This window comes from Gymnodraco acuticeps, unplaced genomic scaffold (assembly GCF_902827175.1).
Source record: "Gymnodraco acuticeps unplaced genomic scaffold, fGymAcu1.1, whole genome shotgun sequence".
Taxonomy (NCBI): domain Eukaryota; kingdom Metazoa; phylum Chordata; class Actinopteri; order Perciformes; family Bathydraconidae; genus Gymnodraco; species Gymnodraco acuticeps.
Window position 1 is genome coordinate 229,576 of NW_022990280.1, and position 6,000 is coordinate 235,575.

Consider the following 6,000-nt stretch of genomic DNA (forward strand, 5'->3'; position numbering starts at 1 on the left):
AAATACTGTTGGGATATGGGGGGGGGGGGGTGTGGGATCCGAAGTAATCTGTGGCCGCGAACCGTTATGTGCCATCATGACGCGCATAGTGTTATGTTTTAATATATTAGAATGAAGCGCGAGCTGTGTGCTCGAGTCTTCCTGCCTGTCGGCTGAACTCTCCTGCTCCGCGATGAGGGTCTAACTTCAGCAGCTACATTACCTACGGGTGCGTTCGTTAACAGTTACTGTGCGGAGTCACTATGGCACAGACTGGACCGCTGGTAAACAGCTGTTAGAACGGTTCAGGTGTTCAGAGCAGAGCCCCCTGTCTGAGCGGCAGAGCGTGATGTGAACTGAAACGTTTTTCAGTCGCAATATTGTTTAAGGAATCGCTGAGCTAGCTAACTAGCATACATTGTCACTATCTGCTAACGTTAGCTTTAGCCTTCGTTTTCTAATAGTTGTTTCATAGGCTATAAACAGAGATGGTATAAGTATATATATTGTACTAGAGTAGAAGTACTCAGATCTTGTACTTGAGTAAAAGTAGAAGTACACAGATCTTGTACTTAATGAAAAGTAGAAGTACACAGATCTGGTACTTGAGTTAAAGTAGCAGTACCAGAGTGTATAAATACTCTGTTACAGTAAAAGTCCTGCAATCAAAATGTTACTCAAGTAAAAGTACAAAAGTATTATTATCAAAATGTACTTAAAGTAGCGACAGTAAAAGTAGTCATTGTGCAGATTTGTCCATTTCAGAATAATATATATGATATGTTTTATAATGATTGATCATGAAAGTGTTCTCAAAGCTGGTAAAGGTGCAGCTACTGTAGTTTGAATAATAATAATTAAAACTGCGGTCGCACATGTGCACGCAGTGATGAGCGGGCCCTCGCGTCCGTGCGCCTGTCGGGGAGGGCAGCCGGTCGTCCCGGCGTCAAGCAGACGCGCGCGAGTCCTGGTAAATTAGCCGTTTCTCATTTCTATACTTTTCGCATCCCAGACTCCCAGGTTCTCCGGCAGCAACCCGGAAACGGATGTCGGCGCGCCATCTGGAAGGAAAACAAATGTATCTAAAGGGTCGTCGAGGATCGATTATCGAGGAGGCTGTCTGGAGGAGCCGTAACCGAGGATACACTGATTTAGAGGAGAGAGGAGTCTCTCTGGAGGAGCTATAACCGAGGGTACACTGAAGTATTCTCCGGAGACGATTTCAGCCAACAGTGATGTTTAAAAGAGGTGTGACTCATGGCTGGACTTATGTCAACGAAGCACAGCTCTGCAAACTGTTTGTGAGTGAGTAGGTGTGTGTGTGGAGTGTATGAGTGTCTGTTGTAATTTAATTTGCTGCCAGCAGAGGTGGTGTGTGGGTTAGGGGTAACCCTGACCCTAAACCCTAACCCAATTTAGAGGCAATGGACGTCCACTCTCGGGAGACGTCCGACAGTGGTGCGGTTACCCAAAGTGACAGACCTATTTCCCCTTGCATTCCTCCAGAGTCAAAATTTGTCAGCCATTTTTTTGAGAACCACAGAAAAGGGGTGAAAATGAAAAAATGCATCCTCCAGTGTCACATTTGGAGTGAGAACCAGGAGAAAGGGGGGAACATGAACAAAAAGTATCCGAAAATAGTGCATTCTGTGCGGAAGAGTCAGGCTGTTGAGGTTGACTCTGCAGCACATGTGCTGCACCATGCATCATATGTGGTGATGCATCTTATACCAATTTGGCTGCTCCAAGAGCCCCAAAAGACGGACTAATGATCTTCAGCATGCCTCCATTACTTGGGCACTTAGGTTATTTCACACCTCTAGGAGAGAGACCGCGAAAACCACCTCTCTGTGGCCCCTCACAGACCACCAAAGGACGAACTACAGACCTCCAGCATGTCTCCCTCACATGGGCACTCTGCTTATTTCACACCTCCAGAAGAGAGACCAGTAATTGCACCTCTCTGTGGCCCCTCAAAGAGCCCCAAAGGACGGACTAATGACCTCCAGCATGTGTCCCTGACATGGACTCCTCCATAACCTTGCACACCGTGAGTCCCCGGGCCCCCGGACTTAAGCACTCCCCCACGGACTAAACCCAGATGATCACACCCGACAGAACCTCATGCCCCTGGTAACACTTAAAGGTGGTGGATTTTGTGGTGCTTTTCTGTCATCCCATCAGCATCCATATTCGGCCTTCTTCACGGCACCACCACCCCCCTTCTGTGGAGGATATTCTCATGCTCCTGGTAGCCCTTTAAATAGTCTGATAATACCAGGGCTCATCACTGCACTTAACAAGCCAGAAATAATGTTTAAATGGTCGGAAAAAGTGTTTTTAAACGTCTGGAAGAGAGTTTTAGCCTGTCATTTTGCACGATATCATTTAACATTGAACCTCTCCTGGAAATGCACAGAATATGTCCATTTCCAGGAGAGGTTCAATGTTAAATCATATCGTGCAAAATGACAGGCTAAAACCCAGGTATAAGTGTTTGAAAGGCGGGGAAAAGTTGTTTAAAAATATTCTGATACCTCCAGGGTGCATTACCATATTTTACGTGCCTGAATCCTGGGTAAACATTGTTTAATTGTTTAAGTGTTTTTAAATGTGTGGAACAGTGTTTTGTCACTTTCAAAACTCTCCCGTCATTGACCGGAGAAACTGGGTCGATGTTGTATTCAATCGGACCTTTAATATTCCAGTGAGACGAAGTACGTACAATGACCGGAGTGATCCCATGTTAATGTTGTCCCAAAACCGGAGCGTTCCCTCACCTTCCTGTGCCTGTGCCACTTGGCGTCCAATTGAAGGCTGTTCAGCCACATCTGCAAAGGGCGCAGCAGGCCTAAGGGTGCAGCAGGCCTAAGGGCACAACGGCTGAGGCAGCCGTCAGTCTGCCCAAGAGCCGGAGGAACTGAATGTAAGGCACACTCTTGCCCAGCCTGAAGATGGGGAGAAGGTGGGAAATGTCGTCCACACGACGAGGTGTCAGGTAGGCCCTCATGTCGACCGAATCTAGGACCAACCCCAGGTAAGTGACCCGTTGGGAGGAGACCAGGCAGCTCTTCCCGGTGTTTACGGTCAGGCCCAACCGGGCTACGTGACATAAGAGGCGCGCCGTATCCTGGGCCACCTGGGACCGGGATGGCGCACAAACCAGCCAGTCGTCTAGTTACGGCAGGATCTTCATGCCCTGTGCCTGCAGTGGTGCGAGAGCTGCCGCCACGACCCTGGTAAACACCCTTGGAGAGAGGGAGAGACCGAAGGGAAGTAATCGGAACTGATAATGCTGGTCCTGAAAGGCAAACCTCAGGAACTTCCGGTGGTGGGACGCTATCGGCACGTGGAAGTAGGCGTCCCTCAAGTCCACGGTTGTGAACCACTCCCCCTGTGTGACATGACAACACGGAGGGTGTCTGCTGTGGTCAGCATGTGGAAGGGCAGCACCTTCAGAACTCTGTTGAGTCCCCTGAGGTCCAGTACTGGATGAAATCCGCCGACTTTCTTGCTCACCAGAAAGTATGCCGAGTAGAACCCCCCGGACTGAAGCTGGGGGACACCTCTTGGGCCAGAGCTAAGGCCTTCGCCGGGTCGCTGACAACTGTCATCTTGACCCGGCCGAAGGCTAGGGGCCGGCGTCGGAACTGCAATTCGTATCCCTGGATTAGATTGGAAACCGCCCAAGGGTCGGAAGTACAGGTAGCCCAGTAGCTGAGCTGCTGCTGGGAAAAGCAGCCGACGACCGGCCCCGGAACTTCAGGGCCTAGCCCCCCAGCCCCTTGGGGGGCGGCGGTAAGGCTCTGGGGCACGAGGCTGCCGAGAGGGCCGGCGACCGCGGGGCACGAAAGTCATTGGGAGGCGGTTGAGTGGACCGCTGGGACCTCCGCAGACCACCACTGTAAACCAGTGGCGGAGTGTGGCTGCTAGAGGGGCCCCTGGGCCTGCTAGAAGTAGGTACAGACCTACGTAGACCCGAGAGCTGCTGCCTGGTCTGCTTAGCTTGGGCAGCACGCTTTAGTGCCGCCAGGGCAGCTGCTCTAAACAGCTCCCCTGGTTCGACTGGCACGCCGCGGAGGACACTCCTACATGTCTCCGTTAGTGGCGACTGAGCCAGCCAAACCTGGCCTCGAGTCTGCACCAGTAGGGACATAACTTGTCCCAATTCCCTAGTCATTAGGGCAAATGCCTGCAGTGATGCATCTCTGAGGCCCAGCAAAGAAGGCTCAGCCAGAGCCTGCTGCAGAGAGGCGGAGGCGGCCAGCATTAGATGGGAGAGAGAGTTCCCGATACGACCCATGCGTGCCGCTGCATCGTAGGCCTTACAGAGCAGTTCGTCAGTGACCCTGCACTAAGGCCGAGGGCACCTGGCATCAGGCCTTAGAGCCTCATCAGGAGCCAGAATCAGGGAGGCGATGGCAGGCTCGATGGGTGGCATGCGACCCAGCCCAACTCTCGCCGGATCCTGCACGGCCGCCAGGGTCCAGGCATCAGAGCTAAAGCAGGAGAGGGCCTTGGTGTCTCTCCAGCATGCATGGAGCTCCCTCAGGTACTCCTCTGAAGGAGGAACGGTGAGGGGGACAGGGGCAGGGCTATTCCTGAAGAAGGCTAGCGCCCTGGAGAAGGAGTAGAGCCCTGCTCTTACTCGCCGAACACGAGAGGGTTGTGATGTACCAGCAGAGGGAGGGGGAGCGAGAGCACTGCCTTCACCTAGCTGAGTAAACAAAGCACAGAGCTACCAAATAAGGAAGCTTAACAGGGCAGCTAGCCAGCCGGCTGCTGCTCACAGTCAAGAAACACTCTTACCAGGAGCGGGGGTGAAAACACTGCCTTCACTGGTTGAGTAAAATAGCGAAACACAAGCTAAGGAAACTGGCTTCTAAAGAAAAAACAGCACGGGTAATCCGGTGCTTACCTCCGGTTAGGCCGAGCCGTGCTACTGCTAACTAGCTAAACAAGTCGAATCACGTGCTCCTGCGCGTTGTCTGCGTTCAATTAACCCCTTGACTGCCTCACAGTTTTCAGATGCTTTTAATACTTATCCGATTTGTAAATTAGAGGTGAACTGTGCTTTTAGTGCGGATGAGTTTATCTCTTTGTTTGATTCAACATGCACACTAATACTGGATTCCGTTGCTCTCTTTACGCTTAGACGCAACAAAGTTCTCTCAGAACCGTGGCTCAATGATTGTACTCGCGCTTTTAGACGTGCTTGCAGGCGTGCAGAGAGAAAATGGAAAAAGGATAAACTTCATGTCTCCTTAGAAATTCTTCGTGCTTGCCTTTCCGATTATCAGACGGCAGTCAAAGCAGCCAAAACAGAGTATATTTCTCTGTTAATCTCCAAAAACAGCCATAAACCTCAAGTTCTTTTTAATGTCCTCAATTCGATCATTAATCCTTGTGATGCTTCTCCAATTGTGCCATTGACTACTCTCTGCGATACATTTCTTACATATGTTATCGAAAAAGTATCTGCTCTTAGGCTCGGAGGGGTGGACTGGCCATCTGGCATACCGGGCATCGTCCCGGTGGGCCGTTGACCCAATGTGGGCCGGTCCTGTCTGTTTTTTTTCTTTTCTTTTTTTGCTCTAAATTCCCTCCAATTGGGCCGGCCAATTGGATACAGAGGGGTAGCAGTGTGTTGCCAGTATCGACACATATTATTGGTCTATTGTTTGTCATTGTCAATCAATCATGGGCTGACAGGCTCAGAGAGCCCTGACAGTGCTGTCAATCACAAAACAAACCAGGGTGGGGCGGGACCTCATGGCATGGGCGGGAGTCGCGGGACGGGCTGCTGCTGAGCAGAAAATGGATAAGCGGAAGAAACGCCCGGGTGGCGCTGAAAAACTGCGACTTAAAAAGCTGAAGTCTCTGGAGGTGGAGGCTGCTAAATATTCTAAATTGACGGACCTATTTGGTGCCGGGGTCACCACCCCAGCAGGTGCTGCTGCGCCGGGAGACGAGCGAGTGGAGGCATACATGGTAAGTAACGTTAGCCTGGGGCTGGCTAGG